Source organism: Chiloscyllium plagiosum, chromosome 26 (genome assembly GCF_004010195.1).
Source record: "Chiloscyllium plagiosum isolate BGI_BamShark_2017 chromosome 26, ASM401019v2, whole genome shotgun sequence".
Taxonomy (NCBI): domain Eukaryota; kingdom Metazoa; phylum Chordata; class Chondrichthyes; order Orectolobiformes; family Hemiscylliidae; genus Chiloscyllium; species Chiloscyllium plagiosum.
In genome coordinates, this window is record NC_057735.1 from 12,132,187 (window position 1) to 12,157,908 (window position 25,722).

At 41.4% G+C, this 25,722-nt stretch overlaps 1 protein-coding gene across 2 annotated transcripts in view; it reads right to left on the minus strand.

Moving 5' to 3' along the window:
- Positions 1 to 25,722, minus strand: part of slc45a3 (solute carrier family 45 member 3) — a 128,764-nt gene that overhangs the window by 40,337 nt on the left and 62,705 nt on the right. Inside the window, exon 1 of one of the 2 annotated variants that reach the window (XM_043716511.1) lies at positions 22,321 to 22,419. The exons of the other annotated variant lie outside the window; for it this stretch is intronic. The gene's annotated coding sequence lies outside the window, so the exon portion shown is untranslated. Of the gene's footprint in view, positions 1 to 22,320; positions 22,420 to 25,722 lie in introns of those variants that run through there. 2 annotated transcript variants of the gene reach the window in all.

The following is a 25,722-nucleotide window of genomic DNA, read 5'->3' on the forward strand; positions in this document are numbered from 1 at the left end:
AGAGAGTCAGAGAGAGAGAGAGAGAGTCAGAGAGAGAGAGAGAGAGAGTCAGAGAGATAGTGTGAGAGAGAGAGTTAGAGAGAGAGAAAGAACTGGTGGCAGTTTAATCTGAAAGACTAAGTAGCCATATGGGCTGGTAAGACCATGGTGGCTTTACTTTATCTTTCCTTAGTAATTTTTTCATCATCTCTCAGCGTCTCCGCATCTGCCAATGTTAGAGTTTTATCATATCATTATTTTATTAACAAATATATTCTCATTAGACTGCAATTATAGTCACCACACGATCACGTCATAGCAAGTCAGCAGACTCAACAAATCAGAGGTCAGTGTGCTCAGACTGCAGGCCACTTCCCAGCCACAGACATAATCACAGAGGCAATAATCCTGTATCCCCTGTACTGCCAAACAGAACACAAGGTAGTGCTACAAACTAAAACCCAGAGTCCACCTACAACAAACAGAGCTGGGAAAAACTTGCAAGTGCATAGCCACTTTATTAACACTTCTGAATATCCCAAAGGACGTTACAGCCTTTGCAGTTGGTGGATGTGAATGAGTTTAGATGGCAATGGAATGTTCTACCATCAGTTTGAAACAGACAACCAAGTGACATTTCTGAAGATATTATCTTGGGGATGGGTACTCCTTTCAAGGAAGTGAAGTTAATGCCATTCTAAATGTGGCATTTGAAGTGTAGTTACTCCCATTGCACACAGGAAATGCAGCAGCCAATTTGTGCACAGTAAGCTCCCACAAAAGACAAGTTGATAACAACCAGTTGGACTGTTTCACTGTTGTTGAGGAATAAGCATTAGTCAAGTTAACAGGAAACCTCTGTAAAATGAAGCCTGCCACAGGATGCTTTATCAAAAAGTGTGGCACTGGAAAAGCACAGCAAGTCAGGCAGCATCAAAGGAGCAAGACAACTGATGTTTCTGGCATAAGCCCTTCATCAGGAATTTGGGGAGGGGGCTGAGATAAATAGGAAGGTCAGGGTGGGAGTGAGATAGCTGGGAAGGCGATAGGTAGATGCAGGTGGAGGGTGAAGTGGATAGGTGGAAGGAAGATGAACAGGTAGGGCAGCTCAAGAGGGCAGTGCCAAGTTGGTGGGTTGGATCTGAGATGAGGTGGGGGTAGGAGAGTTGAGGAAACTGGTGAAGTCGATGTTCTTGCTGTGTGATTGGAGGGGGTCAAAGTGGACTCTACCACTCCCCCAAGGAGATGGAAGTCCTGAGTTTCCTCCACAGCATATCCAAGCCACCAGACACCTGGAAGACCACCGCCTCATCTTCCGCCTTGGGATCGTCCAATCACACAGCATCAACATCGACTTCACTGGTTTCCTCATCTCCCCTCCCTCCACCTCATCCCAGATCCAACCTTCCAACTCAGCTCTGCCCTCTTGAACTGCCCTACCTGGTCAACTTACTTCCCACCTATCCACTCCAGCCTCCTCTCTGACCTATCACCATCACTCCCCCCACGTGCATCTACCTATCGCCTTCCCAGCTACCCCATCCTCCTATTTAATTCACAGCCCCCTTCCCCTCCCACACTCCTGATGAAGGGCTTATGCTCAAAATGTTGACTGTCATGCTCCCCGGATGCTGCCTAACCTGCTGTGCTTTTCAAGCGCCAGACTTTGACTCTGGTCTCCAGCATCTGCAATCCTTACTTTCCCCACAGGATGCTGCTTTGTGAGCACTGCAGGGGAAAGACAGAGCCTCAGTTTAATGCTCCATCTGAAAGACAGCACATTGGACAGGACAATGCAGCACACCCTCAGTACTCCAATGGAGCGTCAACCTGAAGGTGAATTTTGGTGTCAACCCAAAAGGGGCACAAATTCAACCAACAGAGTGATGAATTTCAAAATAAAGACTGAGATAAGAGGGGAGATTGAGCATTTATATATTCACCATATTGTACATTCCTCACCGAGCTCATTAACCAAAATTTATACTCCAATTTATACTCACTGCTCATCTCATTGCATAAGCACTTGTATAATCCACACTTTAAAAAAAACACAAGTGTGGGAAAGCATCTATAAAATTATTGGGCCATGAAGAGTTCATCAGACTTAATCATGACTAATCAAGATTTCACTGAATAAATCTGAAAGCAAAGTGAATACTTTACATGGGAGGTAAGAGCTTCCTGGAGAACCCGGTACTAGATGCAGACATTCTGTCTCAGCAGCAATGGAGTGTAGTGACCTTAATATCAGGGACAAAAATAAATGCTACACTGGGATTACTGGGGCCAGAACATGATCCACAATAGTCTATTATGCTGTATTTGCTGTTAAAATCAGCTTTACCACGGCCACTCTGGCACAACAACGAGGGCCACAGGTCAGCTATTTTCTCACTTGGAAGCAAAAAAGATCAATTTTGTTCAACATAACTACACAAAGACACCTTCACCCTTGTACAGCTGCATGTTCAGCAACACTGAAAAGGAAAACATTGAACAATAGGGCAATTTAGAGGTGAGGTGGCTGAGTCAGGGCAGAGTCAGGGCTCTCTAATTGGCATTTATGCCCGGTGTTAGGAATTCCGATGCCCTTCATTCTTGCTCTGGATGAGATCAGCCAACTTGGCTTTTGTTACTCACCGCCTCTGTTGTGATTAAGTGCTGGGAGATGCACCACCAACTTTGTAGGAACATAGGTGTGGACTGGCACCAGATTTAAGGTGCCATTGCCTCTTTGGCCACACACTCACACAGATCCTCTCTCATATGCTCACACCTACACACACACCCTCTCACAGACTTATACCCCATTACACTCTCTCTCTCACACACAGACCCGCCCCCCACATAGAGTGAGTGAGTGAGTGCATGTGGGACTGTCTCCCTACACACACACACACACACACACACACACACACACACACACACACAGAGTTCTGGGGGGGAATTTGTACTTGCAGATTTACATTTTATTTTGCTCAAAAACTACATAAAAAGTTCTGGATTTACATATGAAGGAACCAAAACTAACATGATCATTCTAAAAGATGAAAGACTGAAGCTAAATTTGTTTAATATTATATCCCATGACACTGCAATCCTGTTGCTAAAAATTCTGTGTTTTATGATTCTGCTCCACAACCATCTGACAAGGAAGCAGTGCTTCGAAAGCTAGTGCTTCCAAATAAACCTGTTGGACTATAACATAGTGTTGTGTGATTTTTAACCTTGTTCACCCCAGTCCAACACGAACACCTCCAAATCATGAAACCTTTAACATAAGAGTCAGCACAAATGGCAGAGAAAGTACAAAGTTCGGAAAGTTGATTCACCTGACTGTTTAATTTTTTTTCCCCCCTCAATGTTTAATTAGCATAAAATAATCATTAATGTTTGTTCCAAGGCTCAAGGCGTTTTGTGCACCCTTTGTCAATATCAGTTTGGGTATGCTGGATAAAGAAACGACCTGTCTTCTAACTAGGAGCTGAAGTCCCATTTCTCATGTGAAGCACACTCTTGCTTTCAGTCGCAGAACCACAAACTTAGCAAACAATTTGGAGCAGTTCTGTGGAGTGGATACCACTGCCACAATAACAACAGAATTGTGACTGTCACATGTACTTTACTTTGGGAGCCGGGTAATCACCAGATTGACAAACCTTCCAGCCCATCAGCCTAACCTGGATTGCAATTTAAGTTAGAAACAAAAAGCTGCATCTTATTTTGTGCATCATTCCATCTCCAGGACTTGATTTTTTGCTGGAATGTATTCAGTTAAATGAATAGGAGCCTGACATAATTGTTGCTTAAGATCAGTTGGATGTATTTTTGTTTGCCTGGCCTGCAGTTACATTTAACAATAGACTCTGGTGCACCAAGAACAAAACAAAATTAAGGTTTATCCAAATACCATTATAGCAAGTTTGTAATCATAAAGGATGTTTGAAAGAAATTACAGGATAAAGTAAGTTTATTACAGTTTTGAAAAACCAAAAACAATTTTGTTAGTTAACTTCTCATTACATTGTAGCAAACAAGAGCTGAAAATAAAACAAAGTTTTATGATTTGTTTCCAACTCATTGACATAAACAAATGATTTATGCTGTCCTACATTAAGACTAGAAAATAGGCCCATTGAGTTTGCTTCGTCATTCGATTATGACTGATATGTTTCTCAACCCTATTCTCCTGCGTTCTCCCTGGAACCTTTGATCCCCTACCAATGAAGAACATATCTACCTCTGTCTTAAAACACACTAAAACGAATTGGCTCCACAGCCCTCTGTGGCAATGAGTTCCACAGATTAATGATTCTCTGGCTGAAGAAATTCCTCTTCATCTCATTTCAGGACGAAGGGTTGTTCCTTCACTCTGAGGCTATGCCCTTGGGTCCTAGTCTCTCCTACTAGTGGAAACATCATTCTCCACATAAATTCTATCCAGGCCTCTCAGTATTCTCTACGTTTCAATGAGACCACTGCACCACCCCCCCGCCTTATCCTTCTAAACTCCATCAAGTACAGATCTTGAATCCTCAACCATACCTCATATGACAAGCCCCCCGCACCTAACCTGCACATTCTGGACTGTGGGAGGAAACCGGAGCACCCGGAGGAAACCCATGCAGACACAGGGAGAATGTGCAAGCTTCACACAGTCAGCTGCCTGAGGCGGGAATTGAACCCAGGTGTCTGGTGCTGTGAGGCAGCAGTGCTAACCACTGTGCCACCGTGCTGCTTGGTAGGTTTGTTAACATAACACCACTGAGTAATAAAGCAAAGTCAATTGTATCTTTATAAAGGGAATTGGATACACACTTTAATTCAAGGCCAGGTTAAAGGATGCACAGAAAATACATGGCTAGCTTTGGTAAGTTGGCAGTATTCTTTCTGCGTGAGGAGGTTTGGGATTCACTATATCTTCAGAATTCTGGGGAGATTCCTGACGACTGGAAGGTAGCAAATATAGCCCACTATTTAAGTAGGTAGGAAGGAGAGTGAAGAATTACAGATCTGTTAGCCTGACATCCACAGTATGGGAAAACAAATGAAGAATCTATTGTAAAGGATATGATAACTTAATGTTTAGGAAACAGTAGCAAAATAAACATGGATTTATGAAAGGGAGATAATTTAATATGAAGGGAAATAACTCCGTTCTGAAGAAGAGTCTTTACCAGACTCAAAATTCTAGTAAAAACCGAAAGTACTGCGGATGCTGGAAATCAGAAACAAATTGGGGCAGCACAGTGGCTCAGTGGTTAGCACTGCTACCTTACAGCGCCAGGGACCTGGGTTCAATTCCTGCCTTGGGCGACTGTCTGTGTGGAGTTTGCACATTCTCCCCGTGTCTGCGTGGGTTTCCTCCGGGTGCTCTGGTTTCCTCCCACAGTCCAAAAGATATGCAGGTCAGGTGAATTGGCTGTGCTAAATTGCCCATAGTGTTAGGTACATTAGTCAGGGGGAAATGTATGGAAATGAGTCTGAATGGGTTACTCTTCAACAGGTCGGTGCGGACTTGTTGGGCTGAAGGGCCTGTTTCCACATTGTAGGGAATCTAATCTAATCTTAGAAAGGCTCAGCAGGTGCGGCAGCATCTGTGGAGAGAAATCGGAGTTAACGTTGTGGGTTCTGAGGAAGGGACACTGAACCCATAACGTTATCTCTGATTCCTCTCCACAGATGCTGCAGATCTGCTGAGCTATTGCAGCAATTTCTGTTTTGTTTTCAAAATTCTATTTCGCTTCACAGATACTGTTCGACCTGCTGAGTTTCTCCAGTGTTTTGTGTTTGTCCCTCGTATAGCACTTTGCCTTTAAGCTTGGACTGATCTAATGAACCAAAGGGCCTCCCTTCTACCCGTTGAAATTTCTATATGTTATGGCGCAAAGTTTAAAAGGAAGCGAGGTTGTTCTATTGGGAAGCTTTAAATACAAGTCGCAAGGAAGTGGAGGGTATAGCCTCTGGATTGCATCTTCAAGATAGTTGAAAGATTATTTAATTAAAATAGAAGTGACTTTAAGGAGGACAGAGAGAGAAAAAGGCTTAATGAAAAGCTCAATATATGAGGAAGCGTGAGTACTTTTTTTGCAACATCAATTCACTCTGACGATGGCGAATCAAATGAAGACGTTGCATTGACTACTGTGTTTTGACAATCAAATTCGATTTGGCCAACATAGTTACTTCAGTATCAGAAATATTCTGACACGAGAAAGAATGAAACAAAGAAAGTTTAGAAGGATGGGGGGGGCAGGGTCTAAATGACAGTTACAGAGTACTAAATGGGCTGGACAGAGTGGATGTTGGGAAGTTGTTTCCATTGGTAGGAGAGACTAGGACCCAAGGACATAGCCTTAGAGTAAAGGGAAGATCTTTTAGAATGGAAATGAGGAGAAGTGTCTTCAGCCAGACAGTGGTGAATCTATGGAATTCACTGCCACAGGAGGCTGTGGAGGCCATGTCAATGAGATAGATAGTTTCTTGAGTATCAAGGGTTATGGGGAGAAAGTAGGAGAATTGGGTTAAGAAACATCAGCAGTGATTGAATGGCGGAGCAGACTCAATGAGCTGAATGGCCTCATTTCTGCTGCTACGTATTATGGTCTTTAAAACAAAAAGACTAGAAATTTCATGCAGAGGAAGTGGTGGAGGCTGGTACAATCACAGCATTTAAAAGGCTTCTGGGTGGGTATATGAATAGGAAGGGTTTGGAGGAATATGGGCTGGGTGTTGGCAAGTGGGACTAGATTAAGTTGGGGTATCTAGTTGGCATGGAAGAGTTGGACTGAATGGTCTGTTTCCGTGCTGTACACCTCTATGACTCTGACTCTAAAAGGTAGAGAGTGATTAATATGTTTGGACCAAGGCTGCTGAAGCAAAGTCTCAAATGGTGTAGTGATATAAACCAGGAATGCGCAAGAGGCTAAACATGGAGGAGCTCAGAGAACCTTGGAAGGTTGTAGACATGGGCAGCTAGGATTCTGAGACCGGAGTGTAGAGGAATGAGGCCATGGAAGAATTTGATGAGTGTATTAAAAGCAAAAGAGATTGCCCAATTGAGGTTTAAAAAGTGGCAAATAAAAACCAAAAGAACGGTGGATGCTGCAAATCCGAAACAAAAGCAGAAGTTGCTGGAAAAGCTCAGCAGGTCTGGCAGCATCTGATTTCTCTTCACAGATGCTGCCAGACCCACTGAGCTTTTCCAGCGACTTCAGTTTTTGTTTAAGAAGTGGCAGATGGAGTACAATGTGAGAAACTGAGGTTATACATTTTGTTAGAAAGAAGAGTCATAGACTGTTTTCATAATGGGGAAAAGAATTGGAAATCTAAAGCAAGAGGGGACTTAGGAGTCCCAGTTCAGAATTCTCATAAGGTTAACGTGCAGGTTCAGTTGGCAGTTAGGAAGACAAATGCAACGTTAGCATTCATTTCGAGATTACTAGAATACAATTGCAGAGATATACTGCTCAGGCTGTATAAGGCTTTGGTCAGACTGTATTTGGAATATTGTGCTGAAAATGTATTGCTGGAAAAGCACAGCAGGTCAGGCAGCATCCAAGGAACAGGAGAATCGACGTTTCGGGCATAAGCCCTTCTTCAGGAATGAAGAAGGGCTTATGCCCGAACGTCGATTCTCTTGTTCCTTGGATGCTGCCTGACCTGCTGCGCTTTTCCAGCAACACATTTTCAGCTCTGATCTCCAGCATCTGCAGTCCTCACTTTCTCTTTGGAATATTGTGAGCAGTTTTAGGCCCTGTATCGGAGGACGGATGTGCTGGTATTGGACGGAGTCCCGACGAGGTTTACAAGAATGATCCCAGGGATGAAGGGTTTACAGAATGTGCAGGTTAGGTGAATTGGCCATGTTAAATTGCCCGTAGTGTGAGGTGAAGGGGTAAATGTAGAGGTATGGGTCTGGGTGAGTGTGGACTTGTTGGGCCGAAGGGCCCATTCCCACACTAAGTAATCTAATATGAGAATCAATCTTTGCTTCTCTCTTTGTTGCTTCCTAACTGCATGGTGCTCTTTAAAAAAGATTCACCAACAGCGATAACAATCTGTCACTAGTTTGAATTTATCCAATATGTTCCCATATAATTCTCTCTAATCCTGAAAATACAGATCTTGTTTTCCCAAGACTCTTCTTGTAACTAAATTCTCTCATCCACACAACTTACTCTAACTATTGACAGAATAGCATGCAGTTCTCCAACTGTAACTTAGCCAGGGTCTTGTACAGATTCATAATTATTTCTTTGCTTTCTGTGGAAGTCAATTTTCCCCCTTTCACATCTCCCAACCACCTTTCCATTCTGAAACCTCCAGATATATATCCACCTCCTCCATATTCCTTTATTGGACAACTTTAGCCTTGATTATGTTTTCAGTCCAATTTTTTTTTTTAAAAACGAGCTCCCTCTAAGCCGCCCACCAAATGTACTGCCTTATTATATATTGTACATTAAAATTTGCCACACACTTGCCTACATCCGAACCTACATATCCTTACTTCCTAAATTGATAGTCAGTATATCGACACTGTTGCTTCATTTCCATGCCCAAATTATCTATGTGGAGAAGCCCCAACAGTGAGAAGTGAGACACGTTACTAGCTGTGCTTTCCTTTTCTTCCTAGCTTTAGTCAACCATTTCATTCCCTCAGTCTTTGCACTAAGTGCCTTGAGGCATTTTGTCAAATGCTTTCAAAATTCCAGAAAAACCACGAGGACACAATGATTTTTATCGAATTATTACCCTTTCACTTTAGTTTTAGTTATTTTGACATGTAGTAGCTCAAAAGCATCCATTTGAACGGACCTGAAAGTTTATCTATTCTAAAGTTGATCAAAAAAAGTGTGTTTTTTTTAAGTTTTTCAACAATCAAAAAATTATTCCTGACCAATATGGAGGGGAAATCAAGGAGATAAGGCCAATTTTTTTCTGTAGTTTGAAAGAATGAGAGATGATCTAATTGAATGTGTATAATTCATAGGAGGGCTTCGTTGGCTAGGTACGGAGAGACTGTTTCTCCTGGATGGAGTCTGGACCTGAAGAGGTAGGGTGGTGGTGACAGTCTCAGAATAATGGATCGCCCATTTAGAAAAGGGATGGGAAGGAATATCTTCAGAAGTTTGAGAATCTTCGGAGTTCTGTATCCCAGAGGCTGTGATTGAAAATATTCAAGAATGAGATCAGTAAATATTTGAACACTACTGGCCAGAATCTGAGATATGGAGATAAAGGGAGGGAAAGTGAATTTAACAGAAAGATCAGTCATCTCTTCACTGAACAGCAGAGCAGGCTGAAGGGACTACAAGCTACTCCAATTTCCTATCATAAAACTCATAGAAGCCCTACAGTATGGATGCAGACCAATTGATCCATGAAGTCCACACCAAGCCTCCAAAGAACATCCCACCCAGATCCAACCACCACCCCCTCCCCCCCACCCTATCCCTGTAACCCTGCAATTCCAATGGCTAATTCACCATCGACACTGTAGACATTTTGCATGGTCAATCCACCAGACCGACCAATCTTTGAGCATGGCGGGAAACCAGAGCACTCATAGGAAGACCATGCAGATATGGGGAGAAGGTGCAAACTCCACATAGACATATGCCCAAGGGTGAAACCGAACCCACGTCCCTGGCGCTGAGAGGCAGCAGTGCGAACCACTGAGCTGCCCCAATGTCATGTTCAATATTAAACTAGTGAACGAACCAGCTAGAATTGCAATTGGAACAATATACAGGCCTCGTGTCCTCAACCACTCCTCATTTGACAAGCCCTTCATCCCTGGGGTCATTCTTGCTAATCTTCTCTGGACCCCCTCCAATGCCAGTATATCCTTCCTTAAATACAGGGCTGAAAACTGCTTAATATTCCAAATGCAGTCTGACCAAAGCCTGATACAGAGATGGAAATGTGTTGCTGGAAAAGCACAGCAGGTCAGGCAGCATCTAGGGAACAGGAGAATCGACGTTTCGGGCATTAGCCCTTCTTCCTGAAGAAGGGCTAATGCCCGAAACGTCGATTCTCCTGTTCCCTAGATGCTGCCTGACCTGCTGTGCTTTTCCAGCAACACATTTCCATCTCTGATCTCCAGCATCTGCAGACCTCACTTTCTCCTCAAAGCCTGATACAGCCTCAGCAGTACATTCTTGCTTTTGTTTTCTAGCCCTCTAATTGACTTACAGACATTTTTTATCTGGCAGAGTGTGGATTATATATAAAAAAATTTGGACAAACTAGATGCTGAATTATAACATTACCCAAAGCAATATATTGCAAAGAAACAGGCAGGCCATCAGTAGCTACAGTTTTCCCCACTTCATTCATTTTCCCATCAGTGAAGCTGGGCCATAGCATTAATCAGTTTCTCTAAGAAGAAAGTGAAATTTCTAAAGCTCACTCAAGAGAATGTCTTAGCATTAAATTTAGATGTGCAAAAAAAGCAACTGAGTGATTGTTTTTAGCATTTTTGCTAATAAGTCTTTCATTTCCACAGTCAAAACTATTTGGGAATCTGTGTGGTCCACAGAGGTTCAATGGGACATGCTACTTATGATTGATTGTTTTTATCTTGACAACTTATCATTTCTAATCCCTACGCGCTCTCCTTTACCCAGTCCCTTATTCATGTCCAAGTGTTACATTAAATATCAAGGGCCTTTAACTTTCATCTCTAGTTGCACTTCAACTAAATCTTTGAGAAGTCAAAACATCCACTGCATATTTATGCAGTGTTTACATTCTTTCGTTCCAATTAAAACCTTTTTTTCAAAGTAGGGCTGTTATGTCAAGAGGTCAATACAAAACATATCCAGTTCAAACCATGAGGAGTGTTTTAGACAGAAGTTGAGCAATAAAAGGAATAACTATTTGTCATTAAATAGCTACTTCCGATACTGAAATCTGAATCAAAAGTAGGGATAAGAATTGGAATTAAAATGGGTTAAGAATATGTTAAGGGATAAAAAGTACTCAATGTAAGGTGAACCTATGAATTTGGAAGGCATGCAGTAATTCAAGAATTTCATTTGACTAAGAATTGGCGATCTAACTTTACTACTAAATATTTGTTTTCTTGAATACTCATGATGCACTATAAATTGCTTGGTTCTGTGTAAATCATTAGCTGTGAAACTGGGTCCACTCTACCCAGTGAAACAAACCTTTGATGCAAGGACAAAACTGTGTTCTGTCCTTGAGAAAAAAAGACTAATTAACCTCCTGGAATGTCACTTCCTCCCGACATCTACTCCAGTACTGCCCACCCAAGGATAACATGGGATTCTTAGTTATCATTCATATTTAATCTGCACCTTACCTAACTTACAGTCGCATCATCAATGATTTAAATTGTGTCTTGGGTTTATCGGACTGAAATTCATGGAGGAATGCAGACTTATAAATCAAACAGCAGTCAACTTCTGAATCAAAATGACCATGTTCATGTGATTCACAATTTTTGTTTTAGGTCAATTTGAAGCCTTATTCCACACTTAAAATTTTATTGGGGGTTACAGTGAAATTATTTGGATGCCTAGGTTCAGGCTCAGCCTGAAAGACAGTCTTGGAACATTCAAGAGGCAAATATAAATCTTGATGAAAAATGATTTCTTAACTACTTTGTGTGACAAGGCTCATCAGAAACTACCAGAAATCTGTATCAACCATATGACCAAAAAAACAGAGGCAGGATTAGGCTAGTCAGCCCATCAAGTCTATTGTCATGGCTGATGTTTCTCAACACCGCTCTTACCTGCTCCTTATAACCTTTGACCCTCTTCCCAATCAAGAACCTATCGCTGTCTTAAATGCACTGAATGACTTGTACTCCACAGCCTTCTGTGGTAATGAGTTCCACAGATTCACTACCCTCTGGCTGAAGGAATCCTTCCCATCTCAAATCTCAAGGGCCACCCTTCACTCCAAGGCTGTAACCTCCAGTGTTAGTCCCTCCTACTACTGGAAATATCTTCTCCACATCAACTCTATCCAGGTCTCTCAGTCTTCTATAAAATTTCAATCAGATGCCCCCTTATCCTTCTAAACTCCATCGAATACAGATCCAGAATCCTGAATTGTTCCTCATATGACAAGCCCTTCATCCCCAGAATTATTCTTATGTATAGTACATCCTCTGGAGCCCCTCCAACTGCCAGCACATCCTTCCTTAGATAGAGGGCCAAACACTGCTCAAAATATTCCAAAAGCAGTGGTACTAGGGCCTTATACAGCTTCAGCAGTACATCCCTGCTTTCATATTCTAAGCCTTTTGAAATGAATGCTCACATTGCATATGCCTTAACTGTCAAACAAACCTGCATGTTAACCTGAACAGATTCCTGAACTAGAATTCCTAAGTACCATTGTGCTTCAGATTTCTGAAGCCTTTCACATTTAGAAAATAGTCTCTGCTTCCTTACTAAAGTGCATAACTTCACATTTTCCCCACCTTATATTCCATCTGCCATTTCTCTGCCCACCCTCCTAGCCTGTCAAGTCCTTCTGCAACCTCCTTGCTTCCTCAACACTACCTGTCCTTCCACCTATCTTTGTGTAATCTGCAACATTAACAGCAATGCCCTTAATTCCTTCATTCAATGTATCACGTGAATAGTTGTGGTCCCAACACTGAATCCTTGAGAATTCCGCTAGTCACCGGCTGTCATTCTGAAAACGTTAAAAATCACAACACCAGGTTATAGTCCAACAGGTTTATTTGGAACCTATTAGGTTTGTTCAATATATCACATCAGTTGTATGATCTTTTACTATAAATTCTGTGCCCTATGATCCTGCCCCACTAGTTACCTGACAAACAGCAGCACTCCAAAAGCTTGTGCTTCCAAATAAACCTGTTGGACTAGAACCTGGTGTTGTGATTTTTAAACTTTTTTTCACCCCGGTCCAACACCAACACCTCCACATTCTGAAAAATAAAACCCCTTTATCTCTACTCTTTGCCAGTCAGCCAATCCTCTATCCCTACCAGTACCCTTGCCCTCAATACAACAGGTTCCTATCTTGTTTTGCAGCCTCATGTGCAGCACCTTGTCAAAGGCCTTCTGGAAATTTAAAGCGATCATATCCACTGGCTCTCCTTTGTCCAGCTTGCTCATGACCTCAAGGCTCAGTGAAGGAGGGAGGGTCGCTAAACACAGAAGTTTCCTGTCCCCATACTGTTGGGCCAGGTTCACTTGAGAAAGTGTTTACCAGGATAGATTTGAGTTGATTTTGATTTTGGGTTCTAATCAATATGTGTCTAGCTACCCTCCCTCACTGAGCCTCAAATTCAACTGCACACTTAGTTGGCTTGGACTACAACAGTTGGGCATTTAATCATCTGAATTATTTTACTTTTCTTATAAAAACAAATATCAGCTTTACAAAATAAACTCAAATGATTAGAGAGAAGGGAAAGAAGCCACTTGACCTATTATGTCAAAGAATCCTTGGTGTGGAAGCAGGCCATTCAGCCCATTAAGTCCACAATGACTCTCTGAAAAGAATCCTACCCAGACCATTCCCCTACCCTATCCTGGCAAAGCTGCATTTCCCATGGACAATCTACCTAACCTGCGCATCTTTGGACTGCGGGAAGAAACCCATGCAGACATGGGGAGGACGTGCAAACTCCACACAGACTGTTGCCCAAGGGTGGAACCAAATCTGGGTACCTGGTGCTGTGAGGCAGCAGTGTTAAACACTGAACCACCATGCCAGCTCTTTTAATTCAGGTAAATTCATTTTCAAGCTCTCTTCCTGTGCTCCACAATCTTTCTTTTTCATGCATTTATCCAATTGCCTTTCAAGTACTACTGCTGAATCTGCATCTGCCAGCTAACCAGGTAGAACATTCTAAATCCAAACTACTTGTTACATACAACAGCTTTTCCTCACTGTCACTTCTGGTTGCTTCGTCAATTGACTTATCGCAGTCAACCACCTTTCAGCCATGAGGATCCAGTTCTGAAGTTCAACACCACCAACTTGACTACGTTTCTACAGTTTAAATTCCAGGTCCATTTGGCAGAGGTCAGGTTTCTATTCTTTCAATGTGAGGATCAAATGGCAAAATGGGAATGGTTTTAGTGGACTAACAATCTAGAGACCCAGGCTAGTACTGTCCGGGCAAAGATTTAAATACCACCAGAAAAACTGTTCAAGTTTAAAATCTAGGAATTGTAAAAAACCTGGATTTGAAAAATACTTTCAGTAACCATGAAAATTCCTTCAACCCCAAAAAAAGGGATTCATTAATATCATTTGTTCATGTATTGAGTAGTCAGCCATCTTGATTCCTGTTGAATGGTTTTGCAGGCTTGAGGGGCCAAATGGCCTACTCCTGCTCCTATTTCTAATGTTCTTATGTGCATGGTCTGGACCACATGTGACGCCATGCCTACAACAGTGTGGTTGACTCTTAAACGATCCTCTGAAAAGATGCTCAGCTCAAACGCAATTAGAGATGGGCATCAAAATGCTGAGGTGCCCACATCCTGTCAAAGAGCATTTTAAAAATGTGAAGAGTTTGAGTAACAACAAAGTATATTTTCGGAAGGCTTCATCATATAAAATGTGTATAATTTTACATAGTGGAGACAGCAAGAGGAAAATCTCACAGTCATTAGTGCAGCCAATTATCTGCACAATGACAATCCGGAACTGCTTTAACAGGCTCTGGTCTTAGCCAGTTCTGAAAGAATCATTAGCAAACACTTGATCATGTTTCATATGAACTCAAAAAGGTATTCCCATCCCTAGTGTGCTGTATAACCAACAGCAATATCCTGAACATATTGCAATGTTATTCAGTTTATATGAAACATTGCAATTATCAAAAAAGGGCAGGCTTTCTCTCAAGGAAGTGGAGTCTTGGGAAATGAGGTGTCAAATGAATATTTTACAGAACAATCCTAAACTGGACACATTTAATGCACAATGACAAGGGAAGAAATGAAAATTTAAGACCCTCTTAAGTCTCATGTCACTGATCTGTCTGAAAACAGCTCCTGGATCCAACTTTCTACTTGGGCCCCTCAGCACAGCAATGTGACCCAAATAAAATACACAGGCTAATCAGTGAAGTGGATCCATCTGGCCAAGAGATGACTCATTTCCCATGTTACAGGACACCCACATTTAGTGGGGACAAAGCCCAATTTACTTCAGTTCAGTCATTTTGGAAACCAGCAACTGAAACTGGCCCATTCCATAGCTTCTAAAACACAATGCCCCAGATCACCTGGTTGCCAGGCAGTCAGAGACCAGATGTATGACCAGAGACAGGTCCTGACACACCCATACAGAGGGATTTGCCTGGGAAGTTTGCAATTTCCAGTGCGCAACTTCTCTGTACTCTGGGACTCTCCGAAAGAGAGACAGAGACTTCAGACAGTTTGGTTTAAATACATGAAGAGTTATACAGGAAACTATCAGGTGAGTACATCCTAGTCCAACTGTTGAATAATGATATATCTGACTTTGGACTCACTGTCTCTAACTTCTTGGTCTCTCCAAACACCCACTTCCTGACCCCAAGATTCCCTCCTTAACCTCACTGTCCTAACTCCCAACTCCCCCACCTCACTCTGCTGAACAAACCCTCTTCATCACCCAGCTGTCACCTTAGCCACCTACAATCCTACCCACTACATATTCGCTCATCTTACCCCTTCTGCCACTCATCACATTTACCCATTTACTCACACACTCATTCTTTGCTGAAAAGATGTTTCAAATGTCCCAGAGCTCCCCAGGCAGTTAGTGAACATGCAGTGACTATACGGCACTAGTTTCTGTGTTCTAAACCGGACACGGCTGGTCGACGAAAACCACCTCCCCTTCAAATAATCTTGAATGCCCCTCAATTCTGAAGAGGTTGTCATTGGAAGGTCAGCACCCACTCAGGACTACAATAAAGGAGTACTGGATTGGAGTGGCAATACAGCATTGTTTACCACTCCCCAGAAACTTCAAATCAATGTTTATTTGATTCAAACCGTTGTACTCAGCCATGTAATGCACGTGTTGTAGCATGACATGTCCTGCACGGGTTTCACACACATTAAGTAAGATATGCAGGTCTGAATAAAGCCATCAATTATTTTCATGTTGATTCAGAACACTGATTTGGAGACTAAAGATTGCGTTTAATAACAGACAGGAACTGGGGTATAGGTCATAGGAACTGAAGTAGGTCATTCAGCCCCTTGAGCCTGTTCTGCCATTCAACGAGATCATGGCCAATCTGTGGCCTAACTCCAAATACCAGCCAGTGTCCCATACACTTGAATATCTTTGCTTAATCATTTATTTATCTCAGATTTACAATTAACAAGTGATCCAGCATCCACTGCGGTTTGTGGAAGAGAGTTCCAAACATCTACCACAGTGTGTGTAAAAGTGCTTCCTAACATCTCTTCTGGATGTTCTGGACACTCATCAGGACAACTTAGAAAAATTACAAATTAAAAGGGAAAATAAAATATATTTTATAAGGAGACAGCTGATTAGTTGGCAAGTGGACTTCAATTGCTAGTAGCGTTAGATCATGAAAAATGCACCAGTTAGATGATGACCAACAGTCAATGGTCATGCAATTTAAACCAGATGGTAGGTTCTGATTGGCTAAGCATTGCCCTAAGAAATGAACCAGAGAATAAGGGGTAACCTGCTGAGTTGTGATGAGGGGAATCTGATAAGAATAGGGTCCTAGAGTGTGGTACTGGAAAAGCACAGCTGGTCAGTCAGCATCCGAAGTCAGAATCGATGTTTTAGGCATAAGCCTTTCATCAGGATTTCTGATGAAGTGCATATGCCTGAAACGTCGACTCTCTTGCTCCTCGGATGCTGCCTGACCAGCTGTGCTTTTCTAGTACCACACTCTTTGACTCTGATCTCCAGCAACTGCAGTCCTCACTTTCTCCAAGAACAGGGTCCTGTGTATTAGTCCTTGGTTCAAATAATTAACTCTGCTTTCACTCCACAAATGCTGCCAGAAAGGCTGAGTCTCTCGAGCAATTTCTATTTTTGTTTCAGATTTCCAGCATCTGTAGTATTGTTTTATTTTTGCATATTAAGCTTGTAGCTTGGAAAAGTTTGATGGTTAAGTGTCAGTTATTATCCAACTGAGGCATTTTCCATGACAGCAACTGTACCAGAGACCACTTACCAACTTATCAGCACTCTTCTTGCGTAAAGCAGAAGTACTACTTTCCATAAATATAGTTACTTCTCACAAATTATCCTGATGAGTGCAAGACTTTGACAAAATGTCACTTATTTCAGCAATTCTGGATTACTGTACTACTGACCAATCATCTCAAATTGCTTATCAAGAAATGACACTATGCACAAGTCAGATCTCTCCCCACAGGGAAAATCTCAAGCAATAATTCAATTGAAACATTCTGAAGGGGCTCAGATGGTTATTTCAAAGAAGGAATGCGCAGTGTTATGAGGAGAAGGCAGGAGAGTGGCACTAATTAAATTGCCCACTTGAAGAGCCAATGGGCTGAACAACTTCTTTCTGAACTGTAACAATTCTGTGACAGTATGAGAGCAAAACGTTTGGACCTGCAATTCACACAATTGAATTGTTTGGATTAAAAGACCCAGATCAGTAAAGAAGAGCTAAACTCCCCATTATAAACTGACACACACAGCGTTTCACTAACATAAAGACTTTACACAGACAGGAAAATATCTTTACAAATAAAAGTCAACTACTTACATACAGCCTTAACTAAAGTAGCTATCTGATTAGAGTTCGACTGACTGCAAACAGGAGACAGAAAAAGAGGACTTGAAGCATCCTTCCTACTTTGGAATTCTTAATATTTTAAAAAATATATATATTTCTCAAAACGTTCTTGTTCAATTCTTAATCACAATTTCACTCTTTGGTCCTCAAAAAGCTAGAGTTTGTGGGCTTCATGAAAAATGGTGGAGGTGTTTTGTTTGATGGAGAGGGGAAATGTGTATTGCTATGTTAGAGAATGGTGTGTTGTGACTGTTGTATCTTTTAACTAACTGAGGAAAATCAATATTGGGGGTATACAGGAACACTGAGTTCAGCCACAATCAGATCAGCCATCAACTTAATGATTGGTAGAGCAGGCTCGATGTGCTGAATGGCCTATTCCTGCTCCTAATTCCTATGTTCATATGTGACATACAATATACATCACTGCACCATATGCTTAATACAGAGTATTAGTGTGAATAAGCATGGTGGCTGTGAAACTCCTGCATATTTCTCTAATTATCCAACTTATGGTTCATTCAGTTGGCTCATTGACCAGGGGCCAGCCAGGAATTGTTTACAGATTTGACCCAGTTTTTTTCATGTGATGGGCCTTTTAAAATTCCATGCCTGCCAACAGTGAAATCCTCCCTCACAATATTAATCTAAATGCAAACATGTTCAACATGAAGTCAATTTGATGAGGGCAAAGGAGAAGAAAGGTAGCCCTCATTATTGAACAAAATAAGCCGTGCTTTTCTGCGAGGGCCAATGACATAGATCCTGCTGTTGTAGCTTACAGCCAGGAGTGAGAACCAATAAAAAAAAGTGTGTTTTACTGGCTTGAAGCCAGAAAGTCAGACTGAGAGCTGGTCCAAGTTCACTGAAAATACATGAGTTATACAATCAAGCTTAAAAAGCAATTGTGAAATGGCTACTTGGCTGCAAACCAAACCATTAGCCAACCTATAATTTGGAGATTGAAAAGAAACCAGACAAAGAAATTCATTTTGGTCAACATAGCTCCATAGGAGTGCAATCAGTTTGATTCCCTGCCCCACCCCATACTGTACAAAAACGAGTGCATGATCAATTCATTGATGCTTAAGAGTCTAAAACATAGGAATCAATGATAAATATGCATCAGTCTATAACGCTGTATTAAGAAGTGAGAGATGTATTCAATGTCAATGACAGCTCATTAGTTCGGAGAAGGGATTAATTGTGTCAGTTGCATGATTATCATCATGGTGAGCTTAATTAACCTCTGCCAGTTAAAGCAACCTACCTGCACAAGCATTAAAATGGGGCATAACAATGGCATGTTCATCCACTGAAATGTAAGGAATGCCAGCCTCTTTCATTTCATTCGACAATGCTGACCTGGATCGGTCTTATGGGGATCAACTCTATGCTGTTAGAAGTTCTAATAGAACTATTAGAAAAATAGTTTTTTAAAAAAGCATTCTCCCTTATTGTGATGTGACCAAACTGTTGTAAACGCATCACAGCCCCTTTCAGACTTGTATTCAAATTCTGTTCAATCCTGCTAGAGTGGTCTGTATAAATCTACACACTTCCAAAGAACTGAGGATATTGGTGCAACTACTAAAAGGCTCAGATTACCTCAGTAACAAGATTGGGACAGAAAAGGATACACATTGATGAGGGGTTTTTCATGATCTGGATGTCACAGAGTATTTATGAAATGTAGATACTAAGGAATGTAGGAAACAAGGTGGCAAATTTGAGTTTAACAAACTCCCACAAACAGCAATGTCAGAGTGACCGGATAATCTGCTTAATTTATGATGTTGATTTAGTAATACGTATTGGGCCAGTAATCACAGCTCGGAGGGATAGATTGTTTTGAGAGTTAAGCTAAATTAAAAGCATTCAATGAGATCTAAAGAATGGTAAAACCAACTTAATTCAGAGAAGAAACAGTAAATAAGGGACAGTTAATCTAAAAGTTAAATCAGGGATAGCTCAGAGCAGGTTAAATCATCATGAGGATGCATGGAGTTTCAGAAAGTTCCCTGGTTTCAATTTATCTGTGTGTTTCCTGTGTGCCACTACTTACAGCTAAGAGATGGAAAATGCTGAAGGGTAAATGTTGGTGTTAGCAACTTCCAGACAGGGCTTAGATGTCTCGGGGTGTGGTGAATCTGTACTTCAGAAAAAAGGAAAGGGCAGGGAGGCCCAGGAACTTCTCATTCAATGGAGCTGAGGGCATGGTGAAGGAAACCAATAAAGAAGCAACTGAAAAAGGTTGGAGCGCAGAAAAATTCAGCAATGGTGAAGTTAACAACTTATATGGCCACCCCTTCACAAGTACATTTTAGATCCATCATAACTTTGATAAAAGCTGAAAATATAAATTGTAGTTAGACACTTGAGTGGAAACTCAGTCTCAGTAGAAGAGATTGAACAAATCAAAACACAAGCAGTCATTGGGGCAGTATGAAGGGGAAAAGACTGATGGTGCTCCAAAAATAGATCTTCGAGAACAAAGACTTCATAGATCATAGAATCCCGACAATGTATGTGTGGAAGCAGACAATTCAGCACATCGAGTCCACACCAAGAGCATTACACCCAGATCTACACCCCCTACCCTAATCCTGTAACCCTGCATTTCCCATGGCTAATCCACCTCGCCCACACATTCCTGGACACAATGGCCAATCCATCTAACCTGCACATCACTGGACTGTGGAAGGAAACCAGAGCACCTGGATCCTTTACAAAGAGAAGGCACAGCTTTAGTGAGATTTGGTGACCCACAGTGTCACTTAAATTTAAGTCTTGATCACATCAATCATTTAAAGTGCAGTCTGTGGTATTGCTAGAGTTGAAATGTAGTTTTGAATCATTGTCTTGCCTGTTCAGCATACCCATTTAGTTATTAGGCTTATGCCTGTGTTTCTCAAGTTTGTATAATAAAGATGCTTTGATATTTCAATTCAAACCTCGAATCCCTCCACATATTCTCATTTATAGCTCTTCTCCAAATTCTATTCTTAAAACAATTATGGCCTATCAAGCCAGATCATAAAGATCCAGTTGCCCAGTATTCTTATAATTGGAATCATGATAGTATCTACTTTGACAAGGCATTGGGAGACAACTCCCACAATTCAATGGAAAAAAAAACACATTCCACTGTAATCAGGCTAAGGTACAAGAATCCTGCACAGCCACATATGAAGCAAGCCAGGAATGGAGCATATGTCTTCCTATATAATTATTCTGCAGCTTCCTTTGAAAAAGAGGGAGCAGTCAATAAATAGAACGAAAATAAACTAACTACCATAGTCCAGACCTTTAGTCACAAAAGGCAATTTGCAAATGTGGAAACTGCTTGAACAGCTAACTGAGATCAAGCAACCAAAATCATACAGCAGAAATTTAAATGCCAAAATACATTTCTCCAAAATCCTTTAAACTTGGAAAGATGTTAAGAAGTTTCCCAAATTAGAAAGCATTGGTGCAGAATGAGTTTCCAGTTTACCTCTCCCTCGGTATTTAGTTGCTGCCTGTTGGATATCATATGCTCAGCTCAACTTCAATGGTAGGGAAAACCTCTAGGAGTGATTTAGTTGAAACATTTAAAATGAAATCTGATGGTTATTTGAAAAAAAAAAGGAACATGGAAGAATCCGAGGAGAATGGCATTGAAGAAATTGCCCATTTGAAGAGCCATTGGAGACACACAATGGGCAAAATAATCTTCATCTGAACTGTAACAATTCTGTGACAGTGAGAGTGCTAAACGTTTGGATCTGCAATTCTCACAATTGAATTGCTTAGATTAAAAGACCCAGATCAGTAAAGAAGAGCTCAATGTCCCATGATAACCTGTCACACTAACGTACAGACTTCCATTTGTATACCAGCCCCTTCACATCAAAATAAAATCTAAAATGCTGAACCTTCAGTCAAATTAATGTATCAATGGCTTAAGTTAGTATACCCTACCAGATCTGAATGAGCACTGTGTGGTGGTTAACAAACAGATATCAAAGGATTTTCCTTTATCCTGAATTGTTCATTATGTAGATGCAAAATTCAATCTTGAATCACAAAATAGAAGGGGCCAGTTCAGCCCAACATGCACATGCCAGCTCTATTTAATAGGGTTTTACAATTCGACTAATTTCCCAACATTTGCCCCATACTCCTGCACTGTAGTTGTTATCCAATTCCTTTTTGGACATTATCTACGGACGTCTTTACAGGGAATAGATTCCAAATGAGTCACAATTTGCTCTATCAAAATGTTTCCTGATCTCACTTTGGTTGTTTTACTGATAAGCTTCACTCTATGTCTCTCTGGTTACCAAATTTACCAAGTCTGTAAATGCCACTCTCAAAACCCTCTTGAACACCTCTGAAACCTCACCTTAACGATCCAAGAAAATAACTCAGCTCTGGAGTTTCTGCAAGTAATTGAAAGTCCTGTATCACTAGTGCTATTCTGATAAATCTCAAACACAACCTCCTTCAAGACCTTGGCCACCTTCCCCAGAAACAATCACAATGGCATCGAACCACAGTGAAAGAAATTCCCTCACCTCGAGCTTTCAACTTCTTTTTCACTGTTACAATGACCTTGTTGCTTGTGACTCGATCAATGCTACCGAACGGAGATCTTATACTGCCCAGAATATAAATACTTCCTCTTCTATGTATCATGTTGAAATCTTCAGTTAAACGGCCTCTTACTCTGCCTTATTTACCCTTGCGGGCCTCTTCAAATGTTGCAACTCCTTCTGTTACTCAATCTTTCTCCAAACTATCGGCCTTTAAAACCAAAATAAACTTTCTTTGAAGCAGTTCAATGTCATGGGTACACCTTCAAATGAATTATTAAACACCCATTGGGTGAACATAAAAAGGTCCTAAACGATCTTGAACAAGAGCTGGGGAATTATCCTCAGTGCTGCAGTTAATACTTACAGAGTCAGAGTTGTACAGCACAGAAACAGACCCCTCACATTCCAACTCATCCATGCTGATTAGATATCCTAAATCAATATGGTCCCATTTCCAAGCAATTGGCACACATCCTTCTAAACCCTTCCTATTCTTCATGTACCCATCCAGACGCCTTTTAAATGCTGTAATTGTACCAGCCTCCATTATTTCCTCTGGCAGTAAGCATGCACTATTCAATATGCACCCCTCAGGTCCCTTTTAAATCTTTCCCCTCTCATCTTAAACCTATGCCCTAGTTTTGGACACCCCTACCCTGGGAAAAAGACCTTGGCTACTCATCCTATCAATGCCCCTCATGATTTTATAAACTTCTATAAGGTTACCCCTCAGCCTCCCGACATTACAGGGATAACAGCCTCAGCCTATTCAGCCTCTCCCTATAGCTCAAACCCTCCACGCTGGCAACGTCCTTGTCATTTTTTTTCTGTACCCTTTCAAGTTTAACAACAGCTTTCCTATAAGCAGGGAGATCAGAATTGAACGCAGTAATCCAGAAGTGGCCCAACCAATGTCCTGTACACCTGCAACATGACATCTCAACTCTGATACTCAATGCACTGACCGATAAAGGCAAGCATTCCAAACACCTTCTTCACTACCCTATCTACCTGCAACTCCATTTTCAATAAACTATGAACCTGCGCTCCAAAACCTTTTTACTCAGCAACACTCCCCAGGAACCCACCATTAAGTGTGCAAGTCCTGCCATGATTTGCCTTACCAAATGCAACAACTCACATTTATCTGAATTAAACTCCATCTGATACTTCTCAGTCCATTTGATCAAGGTCCCATTGTACTCTGAGATAACCTTATTCATATCCACTATACCTCCTATTTTGGTACCATCTACAAACATACTCACCATACCTCCTATATTCACATTCATTTACATTAATAGCAAAAGCAGTGGAACCAGCAAAACACTCCAGCCTGAAAAAGCAACCCTCCACCAGCAAGTTGTCTTCTACCTTTAAGCCAATTTTGTATCCAAATGGCTAGGTCTCTCTCTTGATTCCATGTGATCTAACCTTGCTAACCAGTCTACCATGTGAAACCTTGTTAAATGCCTTGCTGACATCCATATAGACAACGTCTATTGCTCTGCTTTCATCAATCTTCTTTGTCATTTCTTCACAAAAATCAAATTAGTGAGACACAAACTTCCCATACACAACACCTTGTTGACTATCTGTAATCAGTCCCTGTCTCTCCAAATACCTGTAAATCCTGTCCCCCGGAATCCCCTCCAACAACTTACCCACCACTGACATCAGGCTCACCGGTTTATAGTTCCCTGGCTTTACTTACCACATTTCTTAAATTACAGCACTACGTTAGCCACTCTTCAGTCTTCTGGCACCTCACCTGTGGCTATCGATAATACAAATATCTCAGCAAAGGGCCCAGCAATCACTTCCGTAGCTTCCCACAAAGTTCTGGCATATACCTGATCAAGTTCCAAGGAATTTATCCACGTTTAAGACGTCCAGCATCACCACCTCTAACACGTGCTTTTCAGGATATCACTATTTACTTATTGGAGTTCTGTAGCCTCCATATCCTTCTCCACAGTAAACACTGATGCAAAGTACTTTATCATTGTTTAGATCTCACCCATCTTCCAGTTTCACACATAAATGGCCTCGTTGATCTTTAGGGGGCCCTATTCTCTCCATAGTTACTCTTTTGCCCTTAATGTATTTGTAGGATCTCTTTGGATTCCCCTCGACCCTACTTATCAATGTTATCTCATGCCCCCTTTTCGCCTTCCTGATTTCTCTTGAGCATACTCTTACTGCCCTTATGGTCCTCAAGGGATTCACTCAATCCCTGTTGTCTATATCTACCATATGCCTCCTTCCTTTTTCTTGACCAGAGCCTCAATTTCTCTAGTCATCCAGCATTCCTTAGAACTACCAGCCTTGCCCTTCACACTAACAGGAACATACTGCCTCTGGACTTCCACCATTTCATTTTTGAAGGCCTCCCACTTTCTAATCATTTGCCTGCGAATAGCCCCTCCAATCAACCTTCAAAAGTTCTTGTCTAATACCATCAAAATTACTCCCAATTAGAACGTGCTCACGCACTGACACCACAGTCACATGCCCTGCTTTATTTCCCTAGAGAAGGTTCAGTTTTACTCCTTTTCTAGTAGGCACATCCACATACTGAATGAGAACTTTTCTTGTGTATTCTTAATAAATTCCTCTCCATCCAAGCCCTTTACACAATGACTATTCCAGTGTATGTTTGGAAAGTTAAAGTCCCCTACCATTAAAATGCTACTGTTCTTACAGATATCCAAAATCTCCTTACAAATTTGCTTCTCAATTTCACATTGACTATTGAGAGGCCTACAGTGCAATCCCAAAAAGGTGATCTTCCCTTTCTTATTTCTCAGTTTCACCCAAATAACTTCACAGGACCTATTCCCAGAAATATCTTCCTGAAGTACAGCTCCCTAACTAAAAATACCACTTCCCCTCTTCTCTTGCCCATCTTTTCTGTCTTTCCTGAAAGCTACCAGTGCTATGTTCCCAACCATGCCAGGAGTTCCTTTCAACACCATCCACCAATTCAGGTGCAATCTGTCCTTGTTACACAGGTCACTTTTACCCAGAGAAGATTTCAAAAATGTGACTCCCTGACACCAACTCCTGAGTCTCACATTCATCTACTCTATTCTCCTATTCGTACACTCACCAGCACATGGCACCAAGAGTAATCCAGATATTACTATCTTTGAGATCCTATTTCCTATATTCTCTTTTCAGAACTATGTCCCTTTCTCTTCCTATGTTGTTGGTAGCAATGTATACAATGACCTCCCTTTGAGAGTATTCTGCACTCTCCCCAAGCCATTCTTGACCCTGACACTAGGGAGGCAACACACTATTCTGATTCATATTGTTGCTGACTGCAGAAATATCTATCTGTGCTCTGACTAATGAGACCTCTATCACAATTGATCG